The sequence below is a fragment of the Macrosteles quadrilineatus genome, unplaced genomic scaffold (assembly GCF_028750875.1).
Source record: "Macrosteles quadrilineatus isolate MER2022 unplaced genomic scaffold, UCM_ALF_1.0 Scaffold_2__2_contigs__length_208266976, whole genome shotgun sequence".
Taxonomy (NCBI): Eukaryota; Metazoa; Arthropoda; class Insecta; order Hemiptera; family Cicadellidae; genus Macrosteles; species Macrosteles quadrilineatus.
In genome coordinates, this window is record NW_026542595.1 from 157143501 (window position 1) to 157166611 (window position 23111).

Here is a 23111-nt window from a genome sequence, read left to right on the forward strand (position 1 = left end):
TTTTACAAAACCGTAATAAAATGATTAGGCCTATTGTAAGTACGTATACTGGGGACATTTTACGTTAATTCACAACCTTACTAGGAAATGTTGTAAAAGGACATGCAAATTTCAGGTTGAAATGTTAACATTTTATACACAAATTGTTTATTATTATGTTATTTTATACTAGGCAAGAACTTTAAAACTTCAACTGTATATTGTTGCATACAAACTATACAGCGGTAGTGAATTAACGGAACAGGTCCATTGATGTGTTGACCAAAAACATTGATGTGTTGTGTGTTGATGTGTGTACGAAAAAAATATTAGTATAATTAATTATTATAAACTATATTTAGAATATTTAGTGGGATAAAATATTGTTTTCTGGTTCTTACAGGGTAATCAAATTCACCTGTGCTGTTTAAGTTTACTTTATTATTTATTAAATTCAACATTTAAAACTATACTGTCCTACTACAAAAATAAGGGCTAAGACAGAATAAAGGGGGATTTGATTCCAGCTTCTTTCTGTAGGGCTACCTACACATGGTGGCCTATTTTAATCATTTGCAGTCTTTTTAAGATGGAGACTGACCAAAACCATAATACATTTTGAACCATTTCAAGACCACATTCTTATACAAGGCCAGGAGTAGAATGCATTCTTCTACCTACCGGTTCTTGATTTCACGGTGCAATAAAAATAACAACAGGTGTTGTATTCCTACCTAATCCCCTCCGCTTATGCATGCGTGCGTTATCTTCTTCGTCCTCCCGGAAATATAACACCTGCCTATGCTGTCGCCCCCCCCCCCCCCCACCCATGGTCACCCTCACCACCCCCAGGTACTGGATACTGGGAAATCCTGAGATGCCTCTGCTGTCCAGCTTCCAGAATATTTACATTTCACTTATTAATATGTCTCGTTCTAAATCAACACATAGCAACTAAATAGATTGTTAGGTCATGATGGATTGGCTTCTGACTAGTCAGAATTTATAAATTTTATCACCACAGTCCATATTACAACTATCAGCAAAGATATTTGATATTACTTCTTTGCGACACTCACAAATTAATTCTACTTTCTGTAAAAAAAACTACACGAATAGTCTATGTTTACATATTTTATACAATAACTTGTTTATCTATAGAGATATCATTATTGTAGTCCACATTTTTAGAATTACAACAACGTTTTAACCAATGTTCTATCTGTTACCGTTTTCGAAATATCGTTTTAACACATAGCGCCCCCCCGCCATGTTTGCCCCCTCCCCTAACCTTATCGCCCACTTTTGAAATAGGCGATATACGTAATTTTGATCACCACAGTCCATATTACAATAATCAGCAATAACATTGCGTACTACTTTCATGCATGCTCAAACCCCCTCAGCTCCTGGACTAAAATGAATGTTTATGATATATCGATGAGTTACAGTCAAACATCTTATCCGTGCTGTTCAAAATCACGTTGACTGACTTCGTTGTACAATATTTAAACTGTCGTTACAAATCATAAAAGAAATCGGTCTTCTAAATTATTTTAATTTATTGCAGCAGCGTGCATGGTTTGACCCGTTTGGATAGGCTAGTCTGAAAATGGTAGCGAGAAACATTTGGGGGGGAACACGTTTGTCAAAAATAGACAGATCAGTTTTTTAAACTGTCTATTTAAAATTATGTTTGACATAGAAGAATTATGTTTGAAAGTACAACTTTTTCTTAGAATCCAAATAAAATGTACGGAACTTCGCGTTAGTTATAATTTAGTTGTTACATTCAATTATCTGACTAAAATAATTGACATGAAATTACAAACATTTTTCAACGCACATTTCTAATTCAAATTTCAAATGCATTGTACACTCATATACGTTTCCCTCTTTCGTTTTCCACTTATTCTGTTGACGCAAAGTGTTAGTGGTGAACGTGTTACCTTGTTTTCGACATCCATACGCATTATCTGCGTCGATGCTGAAACTTGAGAAAAGTGCGTACAATGATCCACCTGCAGAAGGGGGATGTTTTGACACGTGGCTAAGAGTTTTTCTCTGTTCCCTTCAGATATCACATTCTGTTCAATTTGATCCCCAGCGACTCAGGTGCGTTTGTATCCTTCCGCGAGGGGATACTCCGCCAAAGCTTGAAACACTCACTTCAATAATGTAGGCCCAGTCGTAAAACACGGTGAACCAGTATTCTGGGGATGATTTGGGAAGAATAGTGTTCAGTAATTTGAGAAAATTGGTGATATCGGTTAGCAATAATTCAGTGTTCCGTGATTTTGCAAAGTGGCCTTGGGTAATTTAATTTGTCAATACATAGTCTTTATTGCTGCTGTGATAAATAAAAAAATATAAACTGTATGCCACCACAAAGTCCATTAAGTTTGTTTATTTTATTATTGTATGTCCCGCCTATACATCCTAGGATGCTAGGTTCTAGCCTGGAACTGTTTACGCATTACTTCAGGCTAGTCCTAAAGGGTTATCACATGGATAAAACCCATTGGTGATTGGCGGGATTTGAACCCGGGACCTCGTGCTTTGAAGCCCCACGCCAGACCAGCAAGCTCCCCATACCAGCCTGCTCCCAATTAACATAGTACAACTTATGCATAATGATATAAAAATATAACAATTGTCACACATTTTGTCCGTAATGTCTGATTACAACTGAAGCAGCAATGTTAAATCAGCATCCATAATTACCTAAATTCAAGCAAGCATAGTATGTACAAATTGTAAAAGCTTAAATTAGTTCAATTAGTAGACAAAGGATAGCTTTCATTTAAAATACTTAATAATTGTTATGAAGGGTTCTCCAATTTCCAACTGAGACATTTATCGTTTTTTTAGAAATATTTGGGTCCAAAACTAAAGGTGCGTTCGAACGACCATATTAAGTAATAATCACTTCAAATGTTTGCTAATCACCAAAGGTGATTGACGAGATTTTACCCAAGGTCTCCATGGTACAAGTCACCTGTCCAAAGCAATAAACCATCTGCACCTAGATTGCGGGTCACCATGATGTGAAATCATTAAAATATTTCAAACTGAGCTCATAATTGCATACAAGTTAGCAGAAAAAAGTTTATCTGACACAATCCTATTAATTTAAATAAAATAAAATGTTGGCAATTGTCTACTAAGCTTTTACTTTCAATGTAAATATTCATAACATAGCTTAAAATATTTTGTTAGGTAGTTTAACAGTATGACCCTTACAAAACAAACTAATTAAATGACCATAGAAAGTGACTTCAATGCTAGTCTAATTAGTGGCTAAATATTCATAGGTCGTTAGTTCACTTCAACATCTCCTCCCCCCCTTCATGTAGTTGTCTCTACTTTAGACGACGAAACAGTAAATTATAATGCTAGTGACCAAACTACTTTAGTGAAAAGTAAATGAGTAAATTTGTCTAAAACTGAAGTAAAACAAAAATTAGAAAACACTCCCCCCTTCAGAGCTAAATTCTATGCGCTAGGCCAATGTGGTTCAACCTTCCAAATCTTAAAAAAAACTTTAATTACTCCACTAGGAAGAGCAATCAAAGGGCAATCATTCACAGTTTAGAGCGAAGCACCACAGCCAAATGATGAATTTAAGTGTATTTTAGTTTAAGTTTAAAGTACAGTATGCTCATTGCTCAAACAAATAGTGAAGTGTATTATTTTGATCCCTCTTTGACTGTGCAGAGATCCAGCACAGTAAAGTATTCCAGAAACCATTGTAGCATGAGTCACATAGGCAAAACCGAAATGTGAAGGAAAGAAGTTTTGTCAATAATAATATATTGTTTACAATATTATATAATATGAAATTAATATATTGTTAATCTGGCTGAATAAAGGACTTGGACTTTGACTTTGACTTTGTTCCCAAATCTAAATATTCCTTTATAGGAATTTTTAAGCAAAACCTAACAATTACAACAATTACAAATATTTAATTATATTGAATCCTTGTGCATTTGATGAAATTAAAAATCGGATTACTTACTCTCTAATTAACCCGTGTATGTTTCAATACATTTCCATCCTAAGGACTTTATTAAAATTCAAGGTATGTAACTAATATTTATATAATTTAATTAGTTATTTTGTCACGCCAACACAATTACTGTCCAACAAAACCCTCGAACACTGATGGGAGTCAGCTCGTTGTATTGAAACATCAGCTTGTTTTATGATGATAGAAGGTGACACGACGTTATCAGGCGAGGCAGGTCATCAGAAACACATTGTTCGGAGATGTTGTTATACCTTGTTCGCTTGTTATCCTCAAACTTTCTGAGTAGTATGATGTATACTTGTTTTATACTCTACTAAAATTGTAATAATACATAATGATTTGGGGTTTCCTTGACCAAATATCAACGGCAGGGTTAGACTTTAGAGGGTGGGACTTATGTCCTAGCTAGGGACCAGGTTCAAATATTTCCACTCACATAAAATTAGATAATTCTAAATTTTATATGATAATTACGGGATGGATTTGTAGTCTTAGCGTATTATGTTCAGGACAGATCCCTTCGACAAGTAAAACTTTCTGTTATAGCTATTTGCCGAGTGAATCAATATTCTTAAATTTATTCAAAATCAAAGATGGTCTGGACCATTTTACGACAGCAACGGCTAGTAATTACAATATACAAAAATCGTATCAAATACAATATGTAATAAATACATTCGACTTCCAATATTACAGTAAACGTGACCCACATCTCCACTAAATATCTAGAGATTTAGGGGTATTGTAGTTTTTCGGATAAAAGAATTTACAGTTTTTAATTGTTTTCAACTATGTGAATGCTTAAGTACTGAGGTATCTGGTTTAAATCACTCATATCGGCTTCTAAATTTTCTAAAATTCGCTGATTCTGTAGTTTCTACAGTTTAAAGATTTAGGCCAACTTATCTAAATAAAAAAGTGGGAATGGTGTCTGGAGACACCTCGCATGACTTTACTATGACGAGGTTAAAGAATATTATATTAAGATAGTACAATCCCTATCCTGTGATATTATCTAGGAAAATACCACATTATTCATCAGCAAACTAACTTTTTTTGCAATTTAAACGTTACGTTTACTCACTGAGCGTGTAAGATCTCGTGTAAATTGCAGTTTAGTTTATAAACAGTAGCGCCTTCTACCTCCTCTACGCAACATTGATACAGCGAGCAAACTACAGTCACGGACTTGCAGGCGTCTGGACTGCATCACGGACAATGAACGGGTTATCTATTGTCTGTGGATCATGTTTGACCCCTTAGTGTACACACATAAATTTTGCTGTATTCTTGAGTTATATAAATATCCAATAATAAGCTAAATACGTCCCACTAAATCACCTACTCGTTTAATGGTTTTGCGATGTTGGCTATGTTTTTTTTTGTTTTTTTTAAGAGGTTGGTGGCCTCTTTTAACCTTGCATTTGCCCGTACACATTGAATATTTCCAGTTCGTGGAACGTATCCAGCAAAGCAAGGGGTGAGCCGGTACACTACGAAGGTGAACTGAACTGATAAAATGTTTGCCGCAGTGAGCAGGATCTGAACCCACGACATCGCTGCCTTGGGCCCGAAGGCCGTTGAGTATTTTTAAATATAATAGGCCCTCAATATTAAATATTGTAAATGTAATAGTATTGATATTAAGGATTCCTTCATGGTTGGAACCGAATTAATCTTTGTCAAACTCAACATTCTAAAAGAATCTAATGTTAATCCTCGTAAATTTATCTTCGTTTGGCCTTTTCAATTATATTTGACGTATTAATTGAATTAAATAACACTTATTCTGGTATTGGTGGAATACAATTGGACGCTAGGCCTATCTATAAAATGAGTTTATTAATATGAACTAACTGTTTCAGTTGTTGACTTCAGCGACTCAAACGCAACCGACTATGACACAACCTTCAAAACAGGAATTTGCTTTGTGTTTTACAATTTTCGCTTCCACTGCGAAATTTCAATGATTTAGTCAAACATTTTACAATGCATGTAAAACATATGACGTGCTTTTACGAACAATCATTTGGCACAATGAAATTGTAAGCTACATTCTTTTACGCCTATTAAATTATATAATTTGAAATATTATTGTTTGGTTACAATTGTATTTGTGTATTTTAATCCACCGTATTACTTTAATCCATTATTTTGTTTATCATTGTAACAACATATCATTTGAAGGACGCAGCCTTGTGTATTAAGGCAAACCTTAAATGAGCGATATGTATGGTGACGTTTGAGACTTTTCCTCAGATTAAGATCAGCTCATCCATGCAGCTGTCAGCTGTCTCTGAGGCTCAATTTTAAAATCACAATGATAAATGTAATCAAATCCTATAAAGAGATTTGAAAGTTTCTGATTTTTCTAAAGATTAAACTGAAAACTGATTTTTTTCTTAAAATCATTATTACTCAGCTATATTTAATTTTAATAACCAATTAATTAGTGGTATACACAAAAATTTTGTTAGAAATATTCAATGAAGATTTCCAAAGGTTTTGCGAATTTTCTGAACAATCCACTCAAGGGAATTGTCAATTGCAAAGGTATTAATCATGATACTTCATAAGTGTCAGTCACAAACCACATCAGAACACGTTGCAATTAGATCAATTTCGTAGTTAAAAAAGAAGAGAAAACCCAGTAAAATTCGTCCCTGTTGTGCATCAATTAGACCTTGTTGACAAGGTTTGTAAACTTGGTGGGGGCCAAGCAGTTGGAATATTAAATAAACGTATTTAAATTTAAATTATGAAATCAGATTTAATGTAACGGAATCAGATTTTAACATTTACCAACTTTGTAAAATACTCAACTTATTTGTCTTACAAACGTCCTAAACATTGTTTTTACAGGAATCGAATGACATGTATCGCAATACGTGTAAAAAAACAAATATTCAATTATTGGGGAAATTCAATATCGACTTCTAACCGAATTTCAACTCGCAAAAGCGTTTGTAATAAAGAAGCACATTTCATTGTATACTGAGAAGGGCCTTGTGTCAATTTAGACGTCGATGATACCAATGTTATTTACAATTTAATTAAAAGTGTAAAACAGCATAGAACGTCAATTACAGAGGGCAGAGTCGTTTTCTCTCCCCTGAAACTTTGTTTTGTAACCCTATGCCTGATATCAACTCGGTTAATTATTTTTTGTGTTCAATCCTTATTTTTGAGTCAAAATTCAACAACCGTCCTGCATCTTTAGTAGTACTGAGGAAAACAAATGGAGCGAATGCTTCCATTAATACTACAGCTTTTTCTGCATGGTTCTAAAATATACAGCATAATTTACATTTAAGACGTAATCGTTTTAACGTTGCACTTAACTTTAGAAGCTCAAAGAAATATTTAAGTTACGATTTTAAAAGTAAATTCATTAATTTATGCTCATAAATGACATAATTCTACATTAGGTTTGAAACAATTTGTTTGTTTCAACGCCATAGTCTCTAAAACGAATAATTATTCAGTATTTTGAATGGGATGTCAAAAACGCAATAATATTAATCTTTGTTTATGAATACTTTACCGTAAAACCTATATGCCATTCCAAAGTAGGCTGGCTACAAATTTTAACTGACTGCATGGTTAAATAATATTAAGACCTTAGTTGAATTTAAACGACGACTGGGTGTGTGGCGGTAAAAAGTCGTCTTTAATATGCAAAGTTTTTCTTTATGTCAAACTAAATTTAAATATTATCATATTACACATTATAGGGTTTTAGGTTATATATAATTATTATAATTATTGTTGTTTTGTTATTTATTACCTATAATTATTGTTATTTATTATTTACAATTAGTGTTATTTAATTGTGCTTGAATAATTTGCAACACTTACATTGTTATTTATTTTATTTTAATATATGTATTTAGCAGATACCCAAATGGCGGCATGAGAGTATTTTTATTGCATGATGCTAGACTCAAAATATGTTATAATTTATTGTATTTATTTGTTCTAACTGACCGCACTACTTGAAAAGCGGCCAGTCAATTCCCAATACTGTAATTGCATGTAATAAGTTTGTTCACAATGGAAATAAATTCATTTATTCATTTATTCATGTGTTCAACGTTAAGTAACAATACATAGATTCTTGAAAGAGATGTTGAGTAAAATACGAGCAATGAAGGATAAAAATATCTCGTACGTATGTTGCAATTTATTGTGCGATTTTTTGTTGAATTATATTAGTTTCACAGTAACTAAGTATTGTAACATTTCTTACACTCCTTCACAGGATATTTAGTAGTGTACAAATACTGCTTTCGTAAATAAATGTTTTTTTTTACTATTTGTTTTGGTATTTTTAAAATCTGAAAACTTGTTCTTGGAATGTGTCTGTTAGTTTACACTACGCAGGTTTAACAATAAAACTTAGAAGGTACTAAACCACAGTATGACTAATTGTTTAAAGGATCGTCAATTTTATAAAATCCATCTTAAATCTTAAGCAAAATCCCAAACTCTCAGGTCCGGCTGAAACGAATTTAAAACTTTCATAGTTAAAAATAATTTAACTTAAAAAAACTGTACAACTTCATATAATTTAACACGTCAGTTCAAATTTTATCGGAGTAAAAATATAAAAGAAATACAGCAGGCTAAAAGAATAATACAAATTTAAGTATTTTACATTAATTCCCATCGATTGAGAAGTCATGAAATTCAGTAGTTACTATTATATTTGCCGATTTCTTTAATCACCTGTGTCTAACACAATGGGATATTATAATTTCTAACGATTTATTCTAATAATTAGTCATAAAGCTTCCGCAAGAAAGATCGGTTGCGTCGAGTGACCGAATTCGATTATTGGTTGGTGAACACGATACACCACTTAGCATTAAAGGACCAGACACCCACCGTCACAACTGAAGAACTAAAGACCGTCCTTTCTCATCGGTCTTGTGCAGTAGACCTTCATCCCTAGACTCCAGACCGGCACTGGTAACCAGCACTGTGAGGTCTGTTTAGTTAAGTGTGGAGCTCAAAATAAGATAAATTCTTTGTCAAATGTCTAACACTTGTTTAAGCTTCAACACTATAAGTGTGATACACATGTTGCTGTAACTTCCTTTTTCACTAGTTGAATAGTAAAGAATACCACAGGTAAATATACTAACCAAATATGTATTTTTATGTGGTATAATCTTTAAAATTGTTTGATTATTGAATATTGTAGGGAAATACGTTTTTATTTACTTGTATACTCATTTTACACTGGCTCAATTTGGCTCTTGTGCAAAGGTTTTATTAGTAAACACTAAAGCATTTCTTTTACATCTATCATCATTTAGCCTTTTGACAACATTCATGCTTGGCACAAGATATCCTGGGTTTTCATTACGAATTTTAATGCTACTAACACTTTTAATTTATTAATCAAGTGCAATTCTTAAACGTTTACTTCTAGTTACATGCATTAAATAAAATAGAAGATTGTCAACGGCTTATAACAAGACAACACTAAATACTCAATTTTATTTAAAGTTATTTATCATTTATAAACAAGTTTATTTAGTGTTGCCTTGCTTATAACAAGGTTAACTTGGGGACCACCTTTTTAGCTCATTATCCACTTATTTTTAAAACCCCCACAATATATCCCTCATTTGAGAACAACTGTCTCCGTATTACAAACAACTGCTGAGAACTGACTTCACTAAAAGTCGTAGTACGAAAACCCCTTTTGTACAATGTAAAAAATGTCGTATAATTCGTTTTAGGAATAGAAACTTGTGTCATATTAGTATTTTCCTTTCTCATCATCTGTTACTTTTACTTTTACAAATTCCACCATATTTGGCGTATCAAACATTTTCTGTATTAGGAATATACCTTCACACACCTTATAACACTAACCATCAACAATCTCACAGTAAAAATTCGTCATTTAAATTATTATTGAAAATCAAACCTTATTAGGCTATTTAATTTCTGTGATTTTATCAGTACAGCAGACAAATGTATTCATACCTCAACAGCGTGTTTCTACCCTTGCTGTCCACCCTACCAATAGCATCGCTCCAGTGGTCAAACAGACTATTTGTATTCCAACACCCTCCGTGCAAGATCCGTTCCTACAAATACAATTTAGCCAATCAGGTGATTACCATAGCAACGGCCTGGACCTAAAAATATACAGTGATATACTAGGTGCTTTTAATAATTAGTTGTAAAAAACACACAGTGTTTAAAGTTGAAAACTAGTTATGTAACGCTGATTACACAATAAAATACACTAAACATTTATTATCTCGTAAAATGCCACTGGCGTAGAAAAAAAAAGAAAAAAATAACTACAATGCAGTTTACAAATTGAAACGTTTTATATTCAATTTGGGCAAATTTTTTAAAATGCTGGACTTCTGGCCTTGTGTTCAGGGATGTGTTCACAAGTACAGGGTGAGTCAGTGAAACGGGCTATTTTTGTATAACGTTAGTGAGTCGAGGGGAAGAAGGAAAGGTGCCGAGTAAGTTACCCTGCGTTCCCAACCTCTGGAAGTTTAGTTGCCATACAGCTTTAGCGTTGGACACAGCGGGGTTTTGCCGTCAAGGCATTTGATCAAAACAGTGAAAGTTCTGTGCGTACACCACATCGGGCCTTGCGCAATCATTTTGGTCTGCCTCCTCAAGTTCCATCGAGACATGCAACTCAGGGCTGAAACTTGGAAGAAACGAGACAAATCACAAAAAGAAGAGGTGGGAGTACCAGAACTGTTCGGACACCCGAAACATTTGAATCAGTTAAACGATTGCCAGAAGTCCCTGTGGATCTGACCGACAGCTTAGAAAAGCAATTGGACTTTCTGCGCCACAGTGAGGCGAATTTTGCATTAAGATCTTAACATGCATCCGTACAAAATTCAGGTTGTGCAAGCCTAGAATAAGGGTGATTTTCGATCTCACATTAATTTTTGTGTGCATATGCTTCAGCTAATGGAAGATGACCCAGAGCTAATTCACAACCTATGGATGAGCGATGAGGCTCACTTCCGGGATGTGTCAATAAGCAAATTTTTGATATTGGTCGGTCCACAAGCACTTCACGAATGGCCAGTTCACTCTAATAAAGCTACGGTTTGGTGTGCCGTTTCTTCCCTTGACATGAAATGGGGATATTGCCTGGTCAAAGTTTAAGGATTTGATTCTGATATTATTTTCAAGACTTGATGCTTGTTTTGTTGGTTCAACACAAACTTCCACTCATTTACTATGTTTATTAATGAATACATCGATGTTATGATGTTTGACCTATTTTTAATACTTGCCGAAAAATGGCCCGTTTCACTGACTCACCCTGTAGTACGGCCATCTCCAATGACGTTAAGCTATGTGACAATGCCATGTGGATCGGGGCCAGATTTAAGCGTAGGTAAGTTAGTTATGGAAAAAAGATTGATATTTGAGTCCAGACAAACTTTCTTTTTGTTTAAAATTTCATCATGCTAAAATCCACACGACAATACAATACGGTAGTGGTTGTGTTGCTTGCCTTCAAATCTGATGATTTTTGGTCCAATCCTATAGAAAGGTCTTTTCTGAGCCCTCCAGTGGTAGCTCGTCCAATCGGTACAAGGGTAAATGCTGATACATTTGTATTTTTGGAACTTATTATGACATTTTCTAGCATCAGGTCAATAATGGTCGTATACAATTACGATGAACGAAAACTCAAAAATATAAGACATTGACGGAACTTTTTTATAACCAAGCAGATTACTGTATCTGTGTAGCTTCGTCTTGACTCGATGAAGGTGACACTAGCCAAAAATTACAAAGTAAAAATATTATGTATGTTAAATTTTTTTTTGCATTAGTAGTCCTAGTGAGGAAAATTTAATTCACTAACTGAGGGTTCATATAGTATGGTTTGTTTAGTTTTGACCAACCTATTGATCAATTACTTCGTAATCAACAGAATTTGTTCAATTAGTCCAAGGGGGTGGGTATTGATGGGAGGGCTAGGAGAGGTGGGAGAGGTGATACGAGGTCCAGGATCCAATCACATCACCTGACGTCACCAACTAATTGTGTTTATCACAAGTTGATTAAAAGTTGCAGACACATCGACACCGCGTCAATAGCTTGGACATTTGATGGGTCTATTTATGTAAAGTTGAAACAACTATTTGTTTTTTCCTATTTATCTGAAGGTATTAGCCTTCCCTGTGCTTTTCATATGTCACGGCTACAAAATAGAAAAGGTATGTTCATACCTCCGATGAAATACTGATAGAACATACGTTATCAATTTGTATCATAAAAAAATGTATAAGCGAGTCTTTAAAAATATCTTAGCTTAGGGTTTCGTACGGATTGAATCAAATGGAAAATATACCTTATGATTTATAAAAAATAATAACTTAAACACTTTCAAATTGTGGGATGCAAAACCAAAGGTCGATAAAAAACGGGAATAGATCATTAACCAAGGTTTATTTAATTGCAAAATCTCAGACTTTTACATACAAAGTCGTTTTTTGTTTGGTTTTTGAGTGGTAAAAGACATACAGTTTAGATATAAGCCTATCACATTTTGTAACATTTTATTAATAAAATTGATCTACATTATCAATTAAATAACTTTTAATACAATTTTAATTATAATTTTATTGCTCATGCGGTATGGTTAATTTTAATAGTTTTAATATTATCCGAGAAACAGATTTTAAATTGGAACGTGAACATTTATTGGACATAGTTTGGAATGCTTATCACTTGACAGTTTAACCGTAAAACTTTCAATCATTTTGTACAGCTGTATAGTTCATGTTAACTTGAGACTTATGAGACCGACAATGTCAACGCCAGCGCGACAAGTTCACAACTTACATTGGAAATGTAGTGAAGGAATCAAGATGTCGACACTCGTTTGGTTTCCAACTGGAAAATCTTACACGACTTTTGCAAGCAGAAAATATTTTACAATTTAGCCTATATTATGAATTGCTATATGGTATACTATATTTTATTACGACCACTAGCTTTGGATGAATTTAGTACAAAGATTTTAACCTATTGTTTCATGGATATATGAGTTTAATGTCTATAAAAAAAGTTACGTTGGAATACGTTGATGTAAGGTAAATTGTTTAATCTTTTTTTAAGCAAAATCTTAAATGTGTTCTTTGCCCTTTTATAACAAGATAAGAAACCGGAGGGGTTGTTTTCTTTGCTTACAATAGTTTTACAGTTGGTTAAAAAGCAATAAATAATCAATGAATATGGGAATGCACTCTACATTTATTACAATCGTTTTCAGACGATCTTAAGAAAACAAATTCGTGCCCAATTATTATTGATGTTTTTACTCATAAGTTGATGTGTAAAACATAAACCTATTACAATGGCTTTTTTGTTAAATAATTAAGGGAATACAAAAAAATTATACGACAGACGATTACGATGGTGAATTTAAGATTCATTAGGCATTTTCTTTCAATGGGTTTTCATTGGTTAATTAGTTTTTAATTGGTTAACTAGATAACAATTTGCCTTAAACTACTCTAACACTAGCTAGTAAGCCTAAGGTTTTTCTGTTATGATTTTCTGTCGTTATACAATAAATAACAATATCAAGTTTGCTACTTGAATTGGAATGTTGAACACCAAATATTTGTACACGAACGTATCAACAGCCGTTGAAACCATAATCGATCACCCTTTGCTTGACAAGACCTTGATGATTCCACAATCCACACCCTCTCTCATACCCCTACCGCAGCACCCCCTAACACCGGACAATGATGTAATCTATATTCAAATTCTTGTCAAAGCAGATGAAACTGAATTAAGGTCTGCTAAATGGCTTTAAAAACAAATACCATCCCATAGCATTACTTTTAAAAAACATTGGTGTGCCCGCGATATTTAGAAATTTAGCATATTATGGCTAGTATTTATATCTTTTAGTACCCTATTTACTACGGTGTAGTTTAGAAAGGAGTAAGGTAGTGAATATTTTCATCATATTTGTACCAAAAAGATGTTTTGTGGCTTGCTCTGATCCTCGTTTGAAAATTCAGAAACTGTAACTAAAGAGTCAATACAAATACTGTAAAGCTTGAATTTTTGACTGTTTATTTTCTCTAGAGCACATGCCAATCAGTTATTTGGACATTTAAATACCGTAACGAATAGATTTTAGTACTACTGATTATCACAAACACCGCAACCCGTTTATTTTACCTAATTTCGGATTCGAATCAGCTATTTGTCAATTCGAATCTGTACATATCCAATACTAACATACAACCATTGACTATTGGATACTCAAGTAGACGTCCCATCTATATGGACGAGCTGTAGCCATTTTTTTTTTTTGCTAAAAAATAACGTAGTTGAGTGAGCTAGTCACAGAATGCGCTAATGACTAAAACTCTATTTCCTACCTTATTTGTTTATCCTGACTAAGTTAATGGGCCATAACAGACACAATCAAGATCACACATCACAATATAACACAAGATAACAGATCACAATAAGTAATTCCATTAGTTTGAATTGGTAAAAAATATTGTTTATTAAACAGAAATCAGTAATTTAGATCAGCATAATCTATCGGTGGCTCACATCAACTACGACTATTTTGGTTAAAAAACTGGCTACAAATTTAACATGGGGATGGAATGTCTATAAAACTATAGAGTAAACGTGATTCAACCCTATCCATCCCAACCAAACTGAATACAGCCCAACCTGACATAGCATGAATAGATTATGTTAACTTGGCTATCCTAAACTAACCTAAACCGAACCTAACTTAACCCAAACCTAACCTAAATTTTAACTTGATCAAGAAAATATTTATTTCTCTGTCCACAAAAGTTTATCCACCCAGTTACCCAAACTAACTCTTTAATAATATTAGGATAGGATACAATCAAGAGTTTGAACTATTTATTTAGCTAACACTAATATTTATAGGACCTACGGTAACAATTTGTAACTTCCCAACTACAACGGCTTGTCCCTTTATTAAACTTGCAGTGTTCCCTCCCTCCACAACCTTTAAAGTTGACCTAGATTGCGCTAACACTATGTTAATCATATTTGTAACCGTGAAGTACTTTCATAAACTATGCTCCGATTTGTACCTAGCTAATTTAATGTGTTTTCGGTTCATTTAAATTAGTTTGGATACAAATTTAGTTATTCAATGTACGGTATGCATAACACATTTGCAATAGAAACATTAAATATGATTGAGATGCAATTTTTTTACAAAATATTCTAAGATGAATATATTTTATTTAACTAAATAAACAATAAGGGCAAGTCTTATACAAATCTATCTTATACCAAATGAATCCATCACGTATACAGTATATCACTTTATACATAAACATGATCAATAATAAGCGTCCTTATTTTATATTACCAAACCGTGTATTCGATCGCCGTTTAACTTTTAAAAACATAATTGGAGAAGTTTTTGTCTTGTTGCCAGCTTGACATCCCTAATGGCTTTGTAACTAAATGCTGCCATAACTTAAAAGGATTTTTTCCCATAGAAATAATTTCATAAGAAATAGGCCTACTCAAAGTTCATAACTTGCATTATATCTTTAACGCAATTGATTAACGATTACGTTAATCAAATTTAAGCTGTTTATGTTAACTTGCGTTTATTAACACTGCTAAACAAATTAAAATAAATCATTTTATTACTCTGTACAATCGTTAAAATTATAATTGTGTTGAAGACCGTTGTTTTCGTAACAAATTACTGAATTAAAATGCTCATGAAATATAAAATCTGCGTGGATGTCTAGATGTTGTAGTAGTTGCTTTTTATTTAAATTTAGGTCCATACCAGGTTGCAAAGCAGAGGTAAAGCTACAAGCTGTAAATGAAAGTCATTTACCCTACCCTTTGTAAGTGTAATGTGTTTTGCCACACAGTAAGTAGCTGTGTGGACTGTGGTTACCGGTGGAACATTTCATTCGTGTGACATTGAATATTGCTGGGTGATGCACAGTCAAAGCAATTGGACCCTTGTCAACAAGCAATTAAAGCAGGGGAGATAAAAACAATTTTATATGATTGCATTTACAGCGAATTACAGTGCTAACATTTAAAACTGGGGACCCAAATCGTTATAATTGTTTAATGCCTATGCAGAATTAAGGCTAAACATTTGTGCATTTGAACTTTGTTAAGGTACAGAAACGTTATGTAGTCTCTAAAAAAACGATTTCCTTAAAGCAAAAATCACAATTTGCTGTGCAGAGTAAATAATAAAAAAAAACAATCTTACTCAACTCTATAGTGAAAATTGTTGTTATATCAAAAATGTTGATTGTACCTAACGTAACTAAATTGTAAAGCTTATCCAAGGTGTCCAACTAGTAGGTTTTTTGTTTTTCAATGTCGTTTTTCAGCTTAACATTGTTTTAACTACGGACTTTACATTATCTACACTGAAAATATTGTATGAACATTTTGATTATCCTTTTGCCTTTGGAAACAAAATATTGTAAGTACAGTATATGTCTTCATAGTTTTCCTTTTATATAATGTTCAAGTTATTGTTTTGTAATCAAACATTCATAAAGTATTGGCCTAATGTAAAATGTAAGAAATATCTTTAGATGGTATTTCATACTAGTTTTGAAGATCATTGTTGAGGTTGGTAGGATTAGTTAAGAAGCCTTTGTCGACCCTTGCAAATTTCTTTGACCATTGGTGCAACTGGGCATCAGCCATAATTACTAAGGACAGATCTTATATTATAATCGGGAATTTATATTTGAATATTCTATGGATTTGTAGTGACTTATATTTAGTATTCAAGGATTGACATATTCATTTAATTTTAATTTTAAATACATCTCTTATTAAATGTAAAGTGCTTGTTGTAGCGTTGTTCAACATGGTTGGTTAGGCCTAGTCTAACTCAGTTGAGTGACTAATTAAAATGTAACACAGCCAAGGCCACGAGTAAACACAACCAACGAGCTAGGCTCAATGGGGCTTGAATGTGCAAAGTTCAGTAATACCTGTTAAAATCTAACTAAATACCTCGCTAAATCCTCTATAAGCAGCACTTCAACGAAAATAACATTTTTGTATACACTATTTTGGTTTTGTTTTGTAATTAAGTGTGCTTAGTGCACGAGTCGACATGTAAGGCATTTGAGAGTTTTGTTATTAAAGAGTAATAGTTTCACATGTTGCATATGAAGTCATGTTATGGTGCAAATAATGTATTTAGTAAGACGAATCTTGAGTATCATCTTTGAGTATTTTTTTATATATTTTATATAAATAAACAAATTGATATTTACCTGATTGAAATTTCACTTTATGATTCCCTTAAACATGTCGGATTTAATCTACATAAAAACATGAGGTTTAAAAACGAAGGTTTACTGCTACAAGAAAATGTATATGGTTTTTCTATGTGACATTGTGATTAGTTTATTATAAAATATCAAGCTTTCCAAATTCCATAAAAAGTTCTATATTGATAAACAAGTAAACTACAACAGTTGTCTTATTCTATTCTATTGGAACTTTAATGAATTCCTACTACATAATTCATTTAAGGGCAGTGTTTTGGACCAGGTGATTCTAATACATATAGTTACATCAATCTATTTATGTTTGAGTAAGGTTATAGTAAATTGTAATTGTATTACTCTCTTGATTTAGGGCTAAACTGCATGTTTACATTCAGTTTTTAAATTAGAATAGTTTACAATATATGACTATGTAGCGGATGATTGGTTTACAGGATTACTTACATCAAATGACCGTTAGTATCAACAAAACATATCACCAAATTGATCAAACCCATATTGAAAAATAAACTTCTCACACTATTGTACAATTTTAAACCCGATTTTTTGTTGAGAAAGTCAATTTAACTTGTATTTTACGTTTAATTTTACAGAATGTGCACTGTCCTTTGGTGCCAGAAAGCATGCTGTTGTCTTTTTAGAAAACAAAAACATACATTAAAATCATATAAGCTGATCCACCATCATGAAAAACGTACAAGAGTTTATGTTTTATCTACAGCATTCTACATTGAGATGTATTCAACAAACTGCTGCAACTGAGACAGCAATTACATTTGTGCAATTGCTTTTCACACTGTTCAGACAAAGAGAACGTCTGTGTTGAAGTGTTTGCTACGGTTAACAGCAGTTTTTATGTCGCATCAAAAATAAGTTTCAGGGATATTTTAACACATATAAAACCTTCACTAAATCAACATTTGTGCCTTAGTAACATTAGTATATTTCGTACCTAAGGCCGAAAATGAGGGTTTCCCGGCTCGAGATAGTTTTTAAGTTTAAGACAAGTTAAGATCGAGAGCTGCAAACCCATTTCGATCCGTGGTACGAACGCTATTTTTCACCCCACTATACCTTATTACCACTATTCACCACCATAATAATGCACACTATTAGATTTAGACTAATATTGTTCATTCCATTATATTCCATTGTATTGTCTAATACTGCATTAGCTCCTGATTCTCCTTACCGAAGTACAGGATGTTTATATCTTAAAGTATTTATCAGCTTATCTATAAGGGTGATGAATCTTGCCCGAGAGTATGTTTACCCCACGAACATATAATTATTTCAATTAAAAACTATGCATTTATAAACTTTTTACATACATATTTGCATACAGATTATGGGTTGTTACTCAAAATCTAAGTACCAGTTACATAAAATGAACCACTTAACCTGGCTGTAACAAGGGTCTGGGCTAAACACAGAACTGTTACACGAGCGGTCAACTCTGTTGTAAACACACGACGAGCTAAGCATTTAAACATTCACTGAGCCGCTTAGCTTGTTTTGTAATCGTTACAAGTACAGTATTTGTGTTTTTGTAACATTGAAATTTTATTGTTTTAATTTTCTATTACATGGTTAGTTGTAGCTGAGACTAAATAGTTCTTATTACGAATGTTAGATTATACAAAACAAAATGGTTGGTTTCTTTATTTTTTTTATTAATCTATGTCTTATTGGTTAACATAGCATTTGTAGGCTATGTAAGTCAACAATATGAAACACCGGAAGAAATAGTTTTAAATTTTATTAGAAAATGTTCACCCTGTTTTGCGTGGGCTTGTTATGAAAGTTTGGTTAAGTATAAAAATTATGTATATTATTACAATAAAAATTATTTGTAATGCTGGAGGCATATAGCTTTGAGAATATAAATTAATCAAAGGCCAAATATTCACCGTTGTAAGCTCACATAGTATAGGAATATGAAGTGAACCAGTTAAAACGCATATTTATTATACTAACCAGCAAACCATGGAGTAATCTAACAACACATGTTTTTTTTTCCTACTATGTATAAATGAAACCTCTTTTTTTATCAATTTTCAACCCTATAACAAACCTTATGACATTACGTCAATCTTTAACAATACAATTTTAAACGCAGCTTACCCCTCATAACCGTGGTACTAAATTATCGGTAACCGACTAAAAACAGTTTGTAGCATAAGAACAGGCACAAAACGATGAACCCTCATTATTTCCTCATTAAAGAGTGATTTAATGAGGGGTGAATCAGCGTTCTGTTCAGCTAATTCTGGCACTAAATTACAGTTCTTGTTTGGACGAGGACAAAGCTATTTATTATCTCAACACTAGAGAGAGAAGTGCTACCGGAGCTCGGTGTGATGCTGTTAAGCTATAGGTTTATTTAAAAAAATTAAAAACGCATTTGTTATTGTAGATGATTTTTTATAAGCAAAATAAAGTGAAAATGAACGAGCTGGATAGCTTTGAATTAAATGCTGGAAAGAAGGAGTTATATTTGAATGTCACATTCTTGTCAATTTGGGCAAAATAAAAAGATTTTAGGTCCTACCTACTAGATTCAGCTGAGAAATACAGTTTTCCAACTCATGCACTCAACTTTTAACCACGCCAAACTGCAATAATCTGACGGTTTGCTAAAAGATATGTATTTTTGTAGGTGTGTAGTGTATCAAGTATTAGAATATCCGTATTAGCTTTTAAATTCGGATGAACAGGTTTCCCCTCCCAAGAAAACCAAGTCTGGGCTCGGGAAAATAACATGCGCTATTCGCCTCGTCAATCTTGAGGAAATGCTAAATGTATGCGTTTTATTTGTTTAAATTCCACACAATTTATTTTTACTGCATACTTTAACACAGCCGATTTAAATCAACTGAAAATGATATTTCAGAAAACTAATTAATTTATTCTTTTATTCTGTGAAGATTCCATTGATTAAAGATTATATTTATTGTTCTGTAATCAATAATGGTGCTGGATTGATATTTACATCAATTTCCTGAATCATCGTTATAACCTTTAATCGTTGGCAATTTGTTTTATATCAGAATAAGGAATTTAAATCCATTCCTAATTTGATTACAAAGAGAATGTTAACCTCTCAGTGCAAATCTGACCGTATTGTGTAACTTAATACAGATCAGCCCCTAGCTGCGGCACTCTAGCTGTGTTTGTTTTCTTCCCTGTTATTGAGACGCCTCTGCTTGTTGTTGTTGGAATTTATACCGTCGCACTCCACTGAACCCCTTAATTATAAATCGAGGGGAGCGACAATTAAAGGCTCCCGACCACTCATGTTGAAATTACATTTTCATCTTCAAATAATTATTTCACTGTGAACGATGGATTTGTTATTTGAAGAAGCGTTTTGACAAGCCTGTGATGGTAATTTGTTTTTTATAGCTCTACTTCGTGAGATTGAACAAGTAAAATACTTGTATTTATTGTGTAGACGAATTACAACGGTGGCCTTACATTTCTTGTTTTACGAGAGAAAATTACGCATTTTTTAAAAATCATTTTGCAAAGTGAATAAAAAATCATTTTGCAAAGTGTATAAATAAACGGTTAGCAAATTTTAGTTAGTAAGCTACACAGTCGTAACTATGTAAAATGTAATCAGCCCAAACTACATATTATCGTTGCTTGGTCAGAAAGAAGATGAAAGTATTGTATTTAGGTATGTCCTTAAACTCCTACCTACCCAGACCTTTGCCGTTTGGTATTTTGCAGAAAATATTATCCATTAACTCCTGTTGAGAGGGGGTGGGGGTAATAAACAATACCTTTTTTCGATTTATTCTAGTTTGGTATGTGTTTTAAAGGCTCAATCTAGCAGAACTGTCAAGATGATCTGATAATTTTTTTATTGGCGGCCGTTAATCAATTTGGTTAAAAACTGCAAATTTAACAAAAAAATATTCAAATAAAAGGCTTGATAGAATTTTATCAGTTTCCAAACATAAGAATTTGAATTTTATCTAAAACCGCCACTATTTCAGTTGTAGGCTACCATTACTGCTGACATTATACTTATACTCGCAGTCACAACATCTTGAAACGTGATTCAAAACTAGTTTTTCTCGTCGATGTTTTGTTTAAATTTAAAGTTAGGTTTAAGTTAAGTAATTCAAGTAACATTGCCAGCAAGTCATGTTAAGTTGTTGTGTAGTAGTGGTGAACTAGCAAAGATACCCCACTTTAGGCACATTTTTCCCATGTTATTCTTATGGGGATCATTTTTTGGCCACCAATTCCAAAAATCCTGATCTTTGCCTAAATATCCCTATATAATTGTTAAACCTTATTTCTTACTTATTCCCTATATATATTTGATATTAAGCAAAAAAAAAAATTATTGACCCATGCATGTGTATATGTATAGTAGTATAGGTTGTCGCCGCCGTTTTTTGGGGGTCGAGGTTTTTGAGCCAACTCCCCGCCCATGCCTAATTGCTAGTACATCTAACATTCCCCTTTCTAGTTGATATGTTGATATGTTGTAGTCTATATTTCTGTCTTATCTATATATATTAGTTGTATGAGTTGTTTAATATTTTCATTTCTTTGTATTTTGGGATATACCTCTTAAACTTACTCTTGGGCCTATACAAGCCTATATAAATGTACAACTCCATATCTATATTGTATAATTTCAAATCCATCTCCAACACCCATTCACATGTATATTCTCAAAATCATCAACTTGACAGTGCGAGGTTTGTACGCGAACTCGGCCGTGCTCCCGGCTCATGGCGCGCCCCTGGCTCACGGGCAAGCTCCTGCTTCTTGCTCCTTGTCTCTAGTGGTAGCTCTTGATTGAGTCCTGGGTGGGAAACCTCCTGTTGAAGTAATTTCTTAATTAAAAAAAAAATTTATAAATTTCAAAATGTTTAAAGGTGAATTTTGTAAATTAAAAATGTTAAAGTTAAATTTTATAAATTAAAATGTCTAAAGTTAAATTTTATAAATTAAAATGTCTAAAGTTAAATTTTATAAATTAAAATTTTCTAAATTTATGATTTTATAAATGAAAACTTTCTAAATTTATAATTTTATAAATTACAATTTTTAAAATTTATAATTTTATAAAAATTTGGAAATTTCCCAAAAGTCTATATATAGAGGTGGCATCAGCCCGAGACCTCATTCCTAAACATGAAGCCGTCATGTCAACACTGCTCCGTGTCGCTCTCCACCAAAAGCAACCTGATTCGTCACTATAAGGTAATGCATCAAATGAATGTGAAACTGTGCAAGGTTTGTGATTTAATCTGTGATAATAACTTGGCTCTAAAATCACATATATTACAAAGTCACAAGAGTTGTAATTTTTGTAAGAAAAATGTTGTTGGACATTTTAGAAGACATGTCAATTCTTGTAACAAATGTCCATACACAATGATTAAATTTGTTGGTGAATCAATTAGAGCTGAACTTGAAAATACTCTCAAGTCTTGTCCTCTGCCAATAAAATGGACTTTAGTAAGGAGAATTAAATTTATAAAATATTCAATGGATCAAAATGGAAAATTAGTTAATGAGAAAGAATGTATAGCAGATTTTAGAAGTCTTACTACCTTAACTATTGAGAAGAGAGATTTAAAGCCTCAAATTGAAAATGCACTTTTAAAGATTGATGCTTCCATACACAAATATCAAGCCCAAGGCAGTGGATGGATATATGACCATACTAAATATTGGCAGTTGCATGTTTACAAGTTTAAGCCCCTAACTCCAAAGTCATATATCCCCACACCAAAAAG